Raw genomic sequence first — 16,520 nt, 5'->3', positions numbered from 1 at the left:
GAATGGGTTTGGTCCAGTTTATACCCTGAAAGATATTTGTCTGAACAGCAAAAGGAAACTCTGAGCCCTTAGGTATGAGTATGATGAACTAGATTTAGCCTAGCTAGGACACACTTTTAATCTGGGCTTTTAACATCTACATTCTCTTTGCTATTAAATTCAGTGGCCAACTTGTGCAAGGTTCTTGACAGCCGCTTTTTATTCTCCATTGTCAAATATTTAAGAACAAGCTTGAAATAGAGATAATTCATCTGAGTGCGTGGCTTCTCTGCTCATCTGTTGCTTGTTAAATCTGAATGCAGGATTGTCAGTTGCTTTCAGTTCTCCTTGTTTAGGTTTGCAGTGTATGTAAACATGGTGTGTTAAAGCATTCATGCTGCAACTGTGAACAAAGCACTTGATGAGAATAAAGAAAGTAGGTCTGGAACATGTATCAGTGTTGAACTTAACCTGGAAGGGAGGAAGACAGCATTAATGTCTGCAGATGGGGCAGAGAATGCTCAGAAATGATTTGTCCTTCGAAGTACCAAAAAATTCAAATGAGATGGCAAAAACTTGACCAACATACGTAGTGGTGTGCCAGGGTGGGAAGATACTTGATGAAGTGAATTCGACATAAGCTAAGGGTTATAATCTTGCATTAAGGTAGTTATGATAACTATGGGATGTCTTTGGTGTTCTAGGCATGAGCATCCAAGTGGCGATGAGATCCCTGTGAGCAGAGGACTTCAATACTGGCTTTCTCAACTCAAAAGTCTCTGACTTTCCTATAGAGCATAGGGCAAGGCCTGTCTCTCACACTGAAACCTATTTTCACAGTAATTGTCAATGCCCTCTAGTGGCTTTACCTGTACAAGGAATGGCTGGCTTGTTACCTAGAACACCAACCTCAGGTGTTTTGCTCAACAGAAAGAGGTAGTCGGAGGTCTGTGTTCTAGGGGCACCGCTATGCTCTAACTCTAGGAGGGGGAACAACGGAAAACATCCAGGAAATACTTCCCGGCTTGAGTTATTTAAATATTACTTCTGCAAGCATTGCATAAGTGAGATCAGGGGTGCTTCTGCCCTTTCAGGCTGAGAATAAGCCTTCTCTGAGATGCCAGCTGCAGAAGAGTTTCAACATTCTCTTCTGTAGGAGCCTGGGTTTTAAGAAAAGAATCAGATGCTCTGACACTAAAATAGGAAGCTAGTCAAGACAGACTTTCAGAACTACACAGTGCAGAACCACATCAGCAGTGCGAGGATTAAACCCTGTTTTACCTCACACCGTGGGAATAAACTGCATGCCACTGTCTACACTGCAAGAGCCTTGGAAGACTGTACAGGCTTGGGGACTCAGAGCAGTGGGAGGTTTGTATGAGCAAATCAGCTACAGGTGCGAGCTCCTAACAGCCTCAAATACTGCTGCCTGGGTGCTCTCTGTTTCTTGTTCTTTTGAAGAGTAAAATCTGGGATGTTCAGTGTTTGTGTGGCTATAGAGGGTAAAAAAGGTGTTTTGTGGCAAGTAGGCTGTCTGCCTTTGCTTACAACCAAGAAGCAAAACTGGAATATGCCTTAAGGAGTTTTCAAGATCAAAACTGCTTGCAAGACTCTTGCCTTTAAATCTGATCTTTAAATTTACTGTGGCTTCTAATAATGATGTAGTGGTACAACTTTCATTCTGTATGTTGCTGGTGAAAGTTAATTAGATGCTTTAATTCCACTTGAATAGTCTGCCTGACCAATGATATAATTAATTGGCTGTTTGTGCCATTTGGAGGTATATGCATTGGTGTACAGCATACTGATAAGGTATCTCATAGATGGCTTTCTTGCATGCTTAGTATAAAGTGCTTTGAACTGGAAATTGAGCAATTACCTTTGGAAGCAACTAATAAAAGCAGTGGAAGCTGTAGTTAGTAGATTGTACTGAATGAACAAAGATTGGGTTATTCATCTGGCTTTTGAAGACTTAGTATCATCTGAGTGTGTTTGTGGATTGGAGAATCTCTGTTCTGGTAATTTTCTCAGGTTGTGTTTTAAGTTAGAGAACTCCTAAATAGCTTCAATATGGTTTAAAAAAAAAAAAAAAAGCCTAAAATGCAGCAAGACTTGTCTTTTCTCTTTAGATTGTGTTCTTTGAAGTGGTGCTCTCCCAGTTTGTTAAGGCTTTATCCCAGGAACTGAAGGATTTAATTTCACTAGGCTTAGGATCTTGAGTAACTTTTCAATGAAGTATATCACAGGCTTGGAAAAAACTTTAAGGATACCTTGTCCTATACTAATACAGTGGATGTATAGCTGCTAAAATACTTGCCTGATCCTTCTTTTTTTCAGTTCAGTGGTTTGTTTACTTCGGTAGGAAGATAATAAAGCTGCTGAACAGACTTTGTGTAAGTCTCTCTGTTGCCTATCATGCCTCCTGCAGCTTCGTATTTCTTAGTTCCAAAGTATCTGAAGTTATCTTGCCATGTAGTACTTCTGTGCAGACATGGCTAGACGTTCAAGGGGTTAAGTAGATGCTAACAGCTGCTTTGGTCTGTACAATCTGGATTTGTCCAGGGTAAAGATAGAAACTCATGAGGTTTCTGCTCAGGTTTAGCAATGGAATCATTATTTAGCAGGTGAGGGAATCCTTTAAGGCTCTCAACCACTGTTTCATCAGATCTGTACTCCAGTGATTAAGCACTGAATTGGGCTCTTCATCTTCTGGTTTTATCATGGATACTACCTGTTCCTGAATTTATCCAGTCCCATTTGATACTGAACTTGGTGGACGCTCCTGTGCTGAATAGGGAGGAGTAATACTGCGATTGCAAAACAGTTGCTGAAGCTGGCATGCAACTTCTGTAGTCTCTTTGAGGAGCTGGCGTGGGTGCATCTGCCAAATCCTGTATCTGTTTGTCTTTCACAAAGGTACATGCCTCAGATCTGATGTTTTTAACTTTGGGCTTGTCAGCGTCTGAGTGGGTTTCTCTGTGAAAGGGAGTGATGTTAACAGCAATCTTACTTGATCTTCTCCTCCTATCATAAGTATACTAAGCTGGATTGTCAGCAGCGTGTATATTCTGCCACAGATTTTCAGAGTGGGAACAGTCCAAAGGAATTGCCCTGAAATCTTCAGGAAGAATCTTTGCAGGCTCTAAGTCATCTTGAGAATTAAATGCCACATCAGACTGGCTACTTTTTCTGGCTCCTCTCTTGTCTGCCCCTTGTAAAATGAGAATCTGAAGGGGGTCTCTGCCTTTTTGCATATGCTGCCCCATTGCTTGTTTTGGGGAGGGGGGGGCAGAAGGGGGGGGCTTATACTTTTCCCATTCCTAGTTAGGTAGATGAGTGATTATTTTTTCTTTTACAAAGGAGCTGCCATGTGTTTCTAGATTTGCAGTTTAGAGGAAGTGCCAGCACTGGAATAGAAAACAAACTCATTCTTGCTCTCCCAATGCTTTATATCCAGCAGGCCAGTCAGGTGATGGGAAGGGACAGTGCCTGGACCTCCTGTGTTGTGCTAACCTCTGAGGGCACAGGGTACTCCTTTGAGATCCTAAATGGTACTTAGCTCTGCTGTAGTTGGGTTGGTGCCATGTTTACACTTAGCTTGCCCCAAAGGTGGGGAAAGGGAAGGGAGGAATGTCAAGTATCTTCAGCTTGTCACAGGATGTGATTAGGTAACTTAAGAGGATTTTCAAGCATTTCAAACAATGAGTAAACATTTCAAATGTGACGGAAAGCTCCAGAGTCATATATGGACAATCTAAGTCTTTCTGTCAAACTTGGAGCATCAGGTTAGTGTTGAATTTCTCCTGTGTTTTGACCCCTCTCCTATGAGGGGGAAGGTACTGTCTATTGTGGGAGAGGGAGCGGGCCTTTTTAGGCCAATAGAGGAATAACTTGCCCCTTCTCTACTGAGGGTCAGCTTCTTACGATTTTAAGTAAGCTACTAATGAGGTTAGTTATAACTTAATCTTATAAGGAAAACTGTAGCATGTTACTGTTACAGCTGCATGGGTTTGAGTCTCAAATTCCACTTAACTCTTAGACTTAAGAGATTAGTTTACACGTAACTTCTTTAAAAGCCCAGACAACCAACTCCAGGATAAGCATGTCATATATTCACTCAACTGGACTGAGTCTAGCTTTTGTACCACCTTTTGCTTATCTTTACCTAACCTTTCCTTGTTGGATGAAAAATCTCAGACAATGCATAGTGGTGTTCTCTCTTGTCGCTAGTGAGGGACAACTCATGCAGTGGTATAAAAGAACAGTGATAAATTCTTGTTTAACTGTTCACTATTGAATGTTGCTCACTGTACTGATTAGGTGAAAGCAGTAGTGCTATTTCGTTCACTTCCATCCAGTGTGTTTGTTCATTACCTATGTTAGATAGCCAAGCTGTACCAGCAAGTGCTTCCTTATAGTTCAACACTACATATAAGTGAAGCCTGTGTTTCCTTCACAGCTATAATTGCTCAAAGGTAAGAGGAAAGAGCTCTGAGGTGTAAGGAGTTAACTACATACTGCATCTAACCACAGTGATGCATTACTGTACTCTTCTTGGATGTGCTTTTGGTGGGTAACTATGAGCACGACTGGAGGCTCGGGGAGAATAGCTTTCGAGGCCTGGAGAATGGTGATAGCCTGTGCTCTCTTGTCTTTTCTACTGGTTTGTTTTGTGAACTTGAGTGAGTTACCATCTCTAAAGCTTTTCACCTAGGGTGGGTTAATGCCTGCCTTACAGGTATGTGGTGGAGCCTTTCTCCTAGTAAACATGCTGTAGTCCACAGATAAAAGAAGTCTTAGAAGTGCAAAATTTCTGAAGCTGCACAGCATGTTTGTAATATATTCTCCATTAAACAGCTGTTGGCAATGTCTACTGCAATTTCCAGTTAATGAGGGATGTTTTCAGGCCCTGCCAAGAGAACAGGTGATGTTTTAGACTGATATTTTTAATAGGTCGTCTTCATTTTGTAAGAGGTAGCCAAGTATGTATCCTGTTGAATTTGATGGGATCTTCGCCATTCTTAAACAGGACTTCAGATTATTCTTGTTCATGTGTTGTACAGCACCTAAGAGAATCTGTGCCTTAAAGCTCAAACAAGAGCAAAGAATGTCTGGGGTGCTTTTGTGTCTGTATCTGTTTGGGAACTACAGAGAAGAAACTTGTCCAACATCATTTCTACAATCTGGTAAAACTTGGAATAATATACACTAGAAGGTTTTTTATGTCCTCACTTACATGGAGTACATTCTTGCTCTCACATTTGAAAAACTGTTCCTCCAAACAATGTTCCTTGTCACTCATGTGGCAAGTGCTTTTCTCATGCTTTTTAATAAATCTGAAAAAGGGGTTGGGGGAGTAGAGGGGTGCCAGAGCAATTTCATTTCAGATAAAAGGTGAACTTGGAGTTTAAGGAACCTGATGAAGATGCTCATGTAGGCAAGTGTAGTCCTTTGCCTGTAATTCAGAGAGCAAATAGGATTTTGGACTGGTCAAGATGGAAACGCATGGTTGGGTGAATGCCAGTGCTGGGGAGAGAATGGGGGGAGTAGTATCTAGTGAAGCCACTGGCCATTAGGAGATGGAGAAGGGCTTGAGAGTGAGGGCAATGAGGAGGGGTGTGTATCTAGTGCATAAGGCTCTGATTGCCTGAGGCAGTCCCACACTGATGCCTTGAGGCTGGTTTGCAGCCTCCGAAATAGCAATGCCTTGGGAAGGAAGCACAGGTGTGTCCCTCTCTTTGCTTCTGGGTACTGAAGCTGTTACTGGGAGCACTCTTCCCACTGCATTGGTGTACAGCAACAGTCTTTCACTCAGAAGTGCTGATTATTCAAGGGACAGGCTAATATGATAGAACTTGCCTTTTCCCTCAGCATCATGTTGCTGCACCCCAGAGCCCCAGTGCAAAGAGTAATATTGCTGAGAGGCAAGAGATTACTCGGCTGTGTTGGGGAGTGGGTGCAGCCTGTAGGTTACCAGCTGAAGAGGCCTAACAAATTATCTGAATGCCTGAGATGGCAGTAGTCTCTCACTATTTTCTGTAATCCTCAGTTATTTTGGGCTGCTTATTTATAGGCATTAAGTGTCTGAAACAGAATTCATGGTAATTGCTATACTGGTTTGCTGCAGAAGCACATGCTTGCCATGTAACAGTTCTTACAGAGGGGGAGGGAGGTAAGAGCTAGATGAGTGATACTATCTGTGACCTGCCTTGGTGCTAGATGTGCTGTCCTTTCTGCTTCAAAAACATCTCAGAAAGTGAAAAGCTTATTCTTGGCATTGTTTCCTCTTTATTGTAAAATGCAAGGAGCTGAATCTTACAGAAGATTGTGGACAAGGGACTTGGACTGAAAGACTCAAGCAGATAGAGATCATTCCTGATAAACCATATTTGGGTTTGCTAGAGATGAGAGTAATTAATACAACCTTTGTTGTGGACATCGCTTTGAAAACCTTGTGCAAACTTAGGATAGAGCTTCGCAGTTAAATATTCTGTGTCTTTTGTACTGGGCTTTCCTTTGCCATTCTGCCAGTTCCCCTTAAAAGCTCTGTCAGTTCTTTCCTGACGCTCAGTTTTGTTTTTGCTGCAAGTTTTCTTTGCAGGTATCATATTCTTTTCTTAAATGCTGAGTTGAAGCTCCTTGCTAATGCTTAGCCTCTGAGGCTAGAACACCAAGCTGGTGGCACATATTGTCACCATGTAAGACAGTCAAAAGCTACAGGATTTCTCTGGTGTTCCCAATTTATTACTAGTATCACTTTGTTAAGGCTAAGTAACTTGCTTTTCTCAGGCAACATTGCTCTGCTTTTCTTAACAAGGAAAACTTAAGCTTGGTAAGCTGAAGAGGTCAGTGGACTTGAGAATCCCAGTTCCCTGTACTTAGGACACACATACTCTTCCAGAAGTTGAACCCAGTGCAGACAGTGTGTAGGGAGGAAATCTAGAGGTCAGTGAATGGTTCTGCTAATGATGACCATAGAGTAAATCCTCCCACAAGCAAGCTGTTGGAAAAACCGCAAACTAATTCCCTTGTTAAGTTTTGTTGTTGCCATGACTTACGGAAATTGCTTTCCATGCAACTACCTATGGTTTTCTGACTGCTGGTTTAATTCTATAATATCTGACTCGACAGAAAATGAAAGTAAGGTCTGTATTTGGATAAACATACATTTGCATACATGGGCATTGCTAAAGGGTAGTACAAATACCTGGCTCAGTAGTCAGAACATCTGTGAAGAAAGTTATTATGGGAGCTTATCATCAGTTGCTTATTAGGGGCCTCAAAACAGACCTTTAGTGATACCTCTGCAGTTCAAGTGTGGTATATATTTCTTTCAGGGCAGATTGTGGCTCTTGCATCCTGTCTTCCAGTTAGTGAAACTAGACTGTGAACGAGAAAAGCAGTGTGTTCAGGTCTGTAGTACTGCTGCTCTTGGTGGGCTGGTCCTGATCAAAGGGATGGAGGAATCTCTAACTCATGCTTCTTATGAGGAGAAGGAAGACTGATGTAAGTCTAAAAGTGGAAAACTTTTTAAAAAAAATACAGTTATGCTGGGGGGAATGATTTGAAGTAGAAAATGGAGTGAGATGCCCAGGACAAGGTAACAAACAGAAGTCAAGAAGTTAGCTAGAGTGAACCTGTTAGGCAGGTCCCTAGCTATTCATTGCTGGGCTTGGGGTAGCTGTTGCTATGGATTTTGACTCCCCTTTTTGGGGGAGTCCTGACTAACAAGTACTGAGATGAAGATAAGCAGTTCCAGTATCATCTTAGTTGTGAATCTGCTGTGTGGCACCGCTGGCAGGAGTAGAGCTACTCCAAACCGGTAACTATTGTCTTCTGCCTCAACTATTTAGTACTGTGTGGAAAGAATTTTAGCTGAAAGTAATGTTTGTACTGGGCTGCTTCTGTTGTTAAAAATGACTTCTGCTTAGGTAGAAAAATGATAAGGAAAACTAGCATTGGCTAGTAAGAGTGACTTGGTGGTTTGTTGTTTTGTTTTGGGTTTGTTGTTTTTTTTCTATGTAGTTAATATATACCTAATGAATTTGACCAATGAATCTGGGTTGTTACCTATTAAACAATACAGTCTAGCCTGCGAAATGTTGCAAAGGCTAGCTGCTGATTTATGCATCCTCCTAAAAACGTAATATCCTGGGTTTGAGATAAAAAAAAAATAATTCTTTTGGATACTTTCCCTTTCAGGATGCAGCTCTGGAGATGGCACACTATTTCTGCCTGTTTGAGTTGACAGAAGTACTGGACAGTATCTGCTTTCTGCATAGAAATGTCAAAATCAGAGCTGCCATCATTTCATAGAATCTTCAGGCCCTTGAATTTCCTTGGGAAGGCAATAGTAAGACAACCATCTTAAAGCAAGTAAAAATTTCATCTCTAAATTCACACTATACTGAGTTTCTGTGAGGATGCTGTTTCCATTCCTTGGCTTCCTCTCTTCCCATTCCAGGCTGAGCCTCTTTTATAAATACTTAGCCAGCTTCAGAGCTTGCTAGTTCAGAAAACTGACCAATAAAATGTTTGAGCAAGTGTCATTAGAACATGGCAAGCTATGATTCTGGGAGACTAGGCTCTCTGACTTTGTTTCCTGCTCTTCAGCAATTCTTTCAGTAGTGGATTTTTAAGGATTGTGGGTTGCATTTTGGCACTTCTGAAGAAACTTCTTTCCATACTCGAGGACATATGCATGTCCTGCTTCAAGGCTTTCTTATTTAAGTTACCACATAGTAGTAGCCTGTTCATTGCAAACCTGAGGTTCGCCTGATTTAGAGGACTTTAAGTGACTCCATTTTAAGAACAGTGCTCAGCTGAATATCTCTGCTCCAAGGTAGTCCTCATACTCTGTAACAGAATCCACTTCTTTGTATGAACATGGAGAATGATGACATAGGCAGGGATGTAAATCTGTGTATTGGAGCCAAATACCGCTGTCAACCTCTTGGTGTGCAAACTTAAGATCTTCCCTCCCTTAAACCCTGTTCACAGGTGTTCAAATTCTGGCTCTGGTTTTACCTACTGAAGCATTCCCTCCCTTTACCTAGGGATGACTAAATTACCCTGCAAACTTTTCTAAGAAGTTTGTGTTCGGTTCTGCTTACAAATGAGAAAATTCCTGTGGTGGAGAGAGAGGGAAGAAGGAAGCTCCTTGGCAGATACTTCATAGCCAGACTTGGGAACTGCAGTGTGTCCTTCTCCTGAGTGAGCCCTAACATACCTGTGCTCTTAGTAGGCTGTGTGTACTCAGGGGGAAGGTAGCTGAATCCAGAGATGGATTCTCTGCAAGACCACGTGATACTATTTTCAGATGGTTTGTATTTTCTTATGGAAAATTTAAATTTGCATTATTTTCTTGCCCTTTCCTATTGTGCTTTTGTTTTATACCACTGTGCACTGTCTTGATATCCGAGTATAACATAGTGTGATGCTTCTAAAATATCTTTGCAAGAAACTGAGCTACTGTGTCACTGCCCAATGGCTAGCAACTGTATGATACCCAGGGGCTTGTTAGCAATAGGAAGCTAGACTATGCTGATCTTGCTCTGTCACTGAAAACTAATAGGAGTAAAATCTGCTTTCAAGATTTAAAACTCTTCTGGCTTGATGGATCAAAACCAGGGCAACATTGAATTGACTATTTCCCTCTGTTTGGAGTCAAAAGCCCTGTCTAAACAAAGGAATGTGCTGGTGTGTGAGCAGACCAGTAACAGAGGCTTAGGAATTGAAGTAGTAGCCAGTGATAGAGCTGGATTAGAGCTGAGTATATACTCAGGGGGATAGAGCTAAGTATAATTAAGGTTTTTGAGGGTCTGGTTGATAACTACTTCTTTCTACTTGAATTATGAATGAGAAATTGGTTAATGAAGTCATATGGGTCTTGTAACTGGTGTTGGGAAGAGAGAAAAGACCTAGGAGGCTGGACGGATTGAGAATGGGAGAGGAGGAGCTAGAGCGGTGATGAGGGATGAGAATGAACCAGCAGCCTGGCATGTGAATAAACCTGGGAAGAAGATGCCTTGTGCGTGAGCTGGTAACAATATTTGTTTAAGATGTTAATATAATTGCTAAAGGAAATAAGTCTTTTAAAGTCTGTTATAGGAGTGGTCTTCCTGTGTGCAAGAGCTGGCAGACTTCAGCTGGAAGAACCAGAGATGACTGTTCTTGGCTTTAATGTTTTCTCAAAGGTTTCAGTATTTTCCAATTAGGTACTGGAAGAAAGCTGATTAAATGTGCAGGACCCCTCTGAATCTTAAGAGGACTGGAATTAAAAAAGGACCAAAGACAGTGAGAAACTGGGGTTGTCTGGTTACAAGGAGACTTGACTGGAGAAATGTGTGGAGCAAACGGTCATGGCAAAATTGGGATTGAAAAGGCTAAGCAAGCTGATCCAGACTGAATTAGGCTGGAATCTTCACTGGTGGCTACAATGTTAAATTTTAAAGGCCCATGAAATCTTAACAGCTGTCCAGGTAATTGGCCTTTTCTTATGAACCTACAAAACCAGTTTTAATGTGACTGTCAGCCCAATTTCTTAAATGAAAACATGTTTCCTCTTGGGTCACAGTTTACCTAAACTGACTAGTATCTGCCTGAAGTCCTATCAAACAACATAAAATCAGGTTGTTTTTTTTTTTTTTCCTAACTCTTCCCTCTCTATTTGTAAGGCTGAATTTCCCTGTATTTCTTAAACTTGATTCCCCCTCCTGTTATCTCAGGCCTGGCAGGCGGGGAGGGGGGGTTGCCCTTTATGTTAGGGATAGGCTGGAGAGTATGGAACTCTGTCTGGGGACAGGTGAGCAGTCCACAGAGAGTTAGTGGGTCAGGGTTAAAGGGAATATAGCTATGGGAGACATTACTGTGGGGATCTGTTACAGACCGCCTGATCAAGGAGAACCTGCGGATGAAGCACTCCATAGACAGATAGGAAAAGCCTCACGCTCAGAGGCCCTTGTTCTCGTGGGGAACTTCAACCACCCTGACATCTGTTGGAAGGACGGTACGGCCCAGCACAAGCAATCCAGGAGGTTCCTCGATTGTGTGGAAGACAACTTCCTTCTGCAAGTAATAGAGGAGCCGACAAGGAGAGGTGCCATGCTTGACCTTGTGCTCGCCAACAGGGAAGGGCTTGTTGGAAACAGGACCCTCCAGGGCAGCCTTGGATGAAGCAATCACGAGATGGTCGAATTTGAGATCCTCAGGACAGTGAGAAGAGCGTGCAGCAAGCTCACTGCCCTGGACTTCAAAAGAGCAGACTTTGGCCTCTTCAGGAACCTGCTTAGTAAGGTTGTTTAGAGGGCAGGGGGGCCCAAGACTCTTGGTTGATATTCAAGGATCACCTGCTACAAGCTCAGCAGTGTTGTATCCCAATTAGAAGGAAGTGCAGCAGAAGGGCCAGAGGACCTCCTTGGATGGATATGGAGCTCCTGAGGAAAATTCAATTGAAAAAAGAGGCTTATAAAAGGTGAAAGCAAGGACAGGTGGCATGGGAAGAGTACAGGGATGTTGTCCGGGAAGCTAGGGACCAGGTTAGGAAAGCTAAGGCCCAGTTAGACTTAAACTTGGCTAGGGGTATTAAGGATAACAGGAAAGGATTCTACAGGTACATAGCAAATAAACAGACAAGGGAGAACGTAGGCCCCCTCAGGAAGCTCTCGGGAGAACTGGCTACACAGGATTTGGAGAAGGCTGAGGTTCTGAATGACTTCTTTGCCTTGGTCTTCACTGGCAAAGGCTCTGACCACACCACCCAAGTCTTGGAAAGCAGACTCAGGGACTGTGAGAATGAAGACCTTGCGCCCACTGTAGGAGAGGATCTGGTTCGAGACCATCTTAAAAATCTGAACGTGCACAAGTCCATGGGACCTGATGAGATCCATCCACGGGTCCTGAAGGAGCTGGTGAATGAAGTTGCTAAGCCACTGGCCATCATATTTGAAAAATCATGGCAGTCAGGTGAAGTTCCCGATGACTGGAAAAAAAGGGAAATATAACCCCCATTTTCAAGAAGGGGAAAATGGATGACCCGGGGAATTACAGACCAGTCAGTCTCACCTCTGTGCCTGGTAGAATCTTGGAGCAGATTCTCCTGGAAGGCATGCTAAGGCACATGAAAAACAACAAGGTGCTTGGTGACAGCCAGCATGGCTTTACTAAGGGGAAATCCTGCCTGACCAATTTGGTGGCCTTCTATGATGGGGCTACGGAACTGATGGACAGGGGTAGAGCAGTTGATGTCATCTACCTGGACTTGTGCAAAGCGTTCGACACCGTCCCGCACGACATCCTTGTCTCTAAATTGGAGAGACATCAGTTTGATAGGTGGACCACTCGGTGGATAAAGACCTGGCTGGATGGCCACACACAAAGAGTTGTGGTCAATGGCTCAGTGTCCAGCTGGAGACCAGTAACGAGTGGTGTCCCTCAGGGATCGGTGTTGGGACCGGTCTTGTTCAACATCTTTGTCACTGACATGGACAGTGGGATTGAGTGCGCCCTCAGCAAGTTTGCCGATGACACCACAGTGTGGTTCGGTTGATACGCTGGAGGGAAGCAATGCCATCCAGAGGGACCTCGACACACTTGTGAGGTGGGCTGATGCCAACCTCATGAAGTTTAACCATGACAAGTGCAAGGTCCTACACCTGGGTCGGAGCAATCCCAGGCACAGCTACAGGTTGGGCAGAGAAGAGATTCAGAGCAGCCCTGCGGAGAAAGACTTGGGGGTGTTGGTTGATGAGCAAATGAACATGAGCCAGCTTCAGTGTGCACTTGCAGCCCAGAAAGCCAACCGTATCCTGGGCTGCATCAAAAGGAGCGTGACAGCAGGTTGAAGGAGGTGATCCTGCCCCTCTACTCTGCTCTTGTGAGACCTCACCTGGAGTATTGTGTGCAGTTCTGGTGTCCTCAACATAAAAGGGACATGAAACTGTTGGAACAAGTCCAGAGGAGGGCCACGAGGATGATCAGAAGACTGGAGCACCTCCCATATGAAGACAGGCTGAGGAAGTTGGAGCTGTTGAGCCTGGAGAAGAGAAGGCTGCGTGAAGATCTCATAGCAACTTTCCAGTATGTGAAGAGGGCCTATAGGGAGGGACTCTTCATTAGAGACTGTAGTGACAGGACAAGGGGGGACGGGTTCAAACTTAAACAGGGGAAGTTTAGATTGGATATAAGGAGGAAATTCTTTCCTGTTAGGGTGGTGAGGCACTGGAATAGGTTGCCCAGGGAGGTTGTGAATGCTCCATCCCTGGCAGTGTTCAAGGCCAGGTTGGACAAGGCCTTGGGTGATATGGTTTAGTGTGAGGTGTCCCTGCCCATGGCAGGGGGGTTGGAACTAGATGATCTTCAGGTCCTTTCCAACCCTAACTATTCTGTGATTCTATATCCAGTTTTTCTTCATATGGATCAAAAAGCTTGTAAGAAGTGGGATGATACGTAATTCAGTGCATCAAGTTGCTTTTTTTTTTGTGAACCTAGGAGTTCTCAGTGTTTGCTTAGCCAGCTAATGCCTGGGATAACTTCCCAACTTGAAGAGGTAGCTGAACAAGGTGGACTGGAGAAGTGAAGCAAGTGAAGCATCTTTTGCTTCAGAACAGGTGTCTTAGCTGGAAGCCCACTGAGGGCTGTTTGCCCTGGGTGCTGCTATCACTTATTAATTTTAGATGGCACTGAGCTGCTCTTTTGGGGATAGATGCCAGCCACCACAGTCTAGGCCTTCATTCTTGCTATTTACCTATTTTTAAACAAACCTCAGCTGGGGTCAGCAACGCTTTATGGCTATAGAGATTAGAACCATCCTGAGGCTTACATTTGAGCAGTGTGAGGGAGTGTGATTTGCTATTGTCTTCTTGTATGGCTGAGGAGAAATGAATATTGTAACTCCTGAATGGGCAGCTGCAGGTGGTTGAGAAGTGGTTACTGATACTTTATCTCCCTTGTTCCCTGCCAGTGCATTAGCTTGCCTTCTATCCCCTTAAGCAGTATAATATCACATAAGCAGCAGTTGTGCTATTCAATGATAAAGCAAGTCCTGCTTCTTCTGATCCTTCCCGCTGGTGCTACTTCTTCCTGGGCTCATCTTATAGGCTGATGGAAAGGTGGGCAATATCCTCCAATGAGAAGAGGAACCTTAATCACTAGGGTCAGAGAAGCAAATTCCTCCAGATGAGACCAAGCTCAGTAGCCTCTTAGGCTATAGAAGGTATGAGGAAATAAAACCGCTTAACCCTGCGCAGAAGCTCAGTGTACTTACTCTTCCAGATGTGCAGTGCTATGAGTACTACTTACTCTTCTTAGTCTGAAGCAGTCACAAAAACCTGCATGTGGAAGCTGGTATCACAGCCTGCTTTGAATCTGTCATCTAAAAATGTCCATTTGGTCTTTGTCCCCTGTGAGAAGTCTGACCAGTGAGCCCAAGTATGTGTTTGTACTGATGCCAGGTCTGAGACCAGATGGAAAGAGATCCAGAAAATCTGAGGAATCCAGATAAAGCCACTGCTGTTTTGCCACAGCTTTCTCAATAACATGCCCTGAAAAGGAAGATGAGAGACTGAAATAATCATGCCAATTATCTGTGTCAAAGATTTATTGTGCAAAGGTCTCATATTTGCTTATATTAACTGATACCCTGCTCCCTTCAGGGAGGCAGGCAGCAAAAATAGACCAATAAGTATGTTAGATTTTAATTTATTTATAATTTTTTTAGCTTCCACTGGAGAGACACATACGAATTGCAGCACAAAGCTAGCTGAGCGCTTCCAGAACCTCCGTGAGTGCAACTGAAAGAAAGTTAACCTGAGGAGTGCTGTGTGAATTCAGACTAGAAGTGGCTACTTGTATGGAAATCTGTCAGTCCTGGACCAAATGGCTCATGCATAAAGATACCTCACTGGCTTGGATGGTTTTTACCTGCAAAAGTCTTGCTGACAGTGACAGTTAACTTCACTTGTGTTTAAGGTGAAGTACTGTAGATTTAGATTATCTTAAAGTCCTTTCCAACCCTAACCATTCTATGATTCTATGTTTTTAACTGGAAATGCTCAAACACTTATTTCCACAGAAAATAAAGAATGTCTGCCTTTGGCAACATGGAATCAGCACGAGTATTCTGCAGGTCGTCATCAAAGTGTGAAAAGTAGGTCAGTGTAGCTGAAATCACCCTTTCTGCAAGTTGAAAGTAAACACACTAAAATAAACAGTTCTATAATACAGCATGTTGTGAAAAAGCTGTCAACCTGAGAGAATGACCAGCCTGCATGAAGATCAGTCTCTAACATCTTTCTGCTTAGATGTGGGGATTAAATGTATGTATAACATGGTGGGGGAAAGGAAGTGCTGTGATGGGAAAGGAATTTTGTATCTTGCTGGGGAAACTCATACCAACAAGCTGGGGCAGTATCAAGATACCTGTAAATGTTTCTTCTTTTGAAGACACCCCTGTCCTTGCTTCCCCTTATGTATGTTAAAAACTGCAGACCTCGTAGCAGCAACCCAGACAGCTTAGTGATGTTGTCCCTCCCTACAAGACAGACACTGAGGTGCTGAGTGCATCCAAAGAATGGCAATGAAGCTGGTGAAGGGTCTGGGACACAAGTCTTACAAGAAGCAGCTGAAGGAACTGGAATTGTTTAGCCTGGAGAAAAGGAGGCTCAGAGGAGACCTTGGTGCTCTCTACAGCTACCTGAAAGGAGGCTGTAGCGAGGGGGTGCTGGTCTCTTCTCCAAGATAACAAGTAATAGGACAAGGGGAAATGGCCTCAGGTTGTACCAGTGGAGGTTTAGACTGGATATGAGAAAAAAGTTCTTCAAGAAAATGTTGTCAAATGTTGGAACAGGCTGTCCAGGGAAGTGGTTGTGTCACTGTCCCTAGAGGTGTTTAAAAGATGTGTAGATATGGTGTGTAGGGACATGGTTTAGTGGTGTGCTTAGCAGTACTCGGGTAATGATTGGACTTGATGATTTTAAGGGTCTTTTCCAAACTAAATTTTTCTATAATTCCTTGTAGATCTCAATGGTAGGGGTTCTGCTGGGAACAGCACACAAACCATGTCCGACACTTCTGTATGGAAAATATTCTTGACCTATGTAAACAGATTTTCATGCTAGTGTAACAGTAATATTGCTGGATAGTTCAGCTGTAGTGATAGAATGCAACATCTTACTCCCAAGCTAGTGGAAGGTACGTGAACTCTACTTGAATAGGCTAGAAAACCTTGCACACGCTAACAACTTCCTAGTTTGAAGTAGTGTTGCATAGTTTGACTCTGCAGTAAATGGCAGTGCTGTGGTGATGCTTGACCTGTTGTGTTGTTTTTTTTCTTTCAATTTCAGCAACCATCAGCTGGGGTTACTACTGCAACTTTGCAGAAAGATGCAAGTAACTACAGTAAAGGAATCCTGTCTGCAGAAATTGGAAAATGGATTTACTCTTCAGTGTGTACTGTAACACTTTTCTGAATGTTATGTCACTGACAGCAGATGATGGCATTAAAGCTAACCATGGTGCAGCTACCAAAGAGCCTTCATTCTTAC

General features: G+C 43.2%; 1 protein-coding gene and 1 long non-coding RNA gene across 8 annotated transcripts in view; both read left to right on the top strand.

The window, feature by feature from the left end:
- The window catches only part of SMOC1 (SPARC related modular calcium binding 1), a 138,543-nt gene that overhangs the window by 18,910 nt on the left and 103,113 nt on the right, over positions 1 to 16,520 (top strand). The gene's annotated exons all lie outside the window — the stretch shown is intronic.
- Positions 9,728 to 15,078, top strand: LOC133274265 (uncharacterized). Its single transcript, XR_009745086.1, has 2 exons — positions 9,728 to 10,610; positions 14,076 to 15,078. It is a non-coding gene; the product is annotated as an uncharacterized LOC133274265 (long non-coding RNA).

This window comes from Pezoporus flaviventris, unplaced genomic scaffold (assembly GCF_033815535.1).
Source record: "Pezoporus flaviventris isolate CSIRO_AGI_PZ_B2104156 unplaced genomic scaffold, CSIRO_AGI_Pfla_v1 ptg000036l, whole genome shotgun sequence".
Classification (NCBI taxonomy): Eukaryota; Metazoa; Chordata; class Aves; order Psittaciformes; family Psittacidae; genus Pezoporus; species Pezoporus flaviventris.
This window is presented reverse-complemented; position numbering and strand designations above follow the sequence as displayed.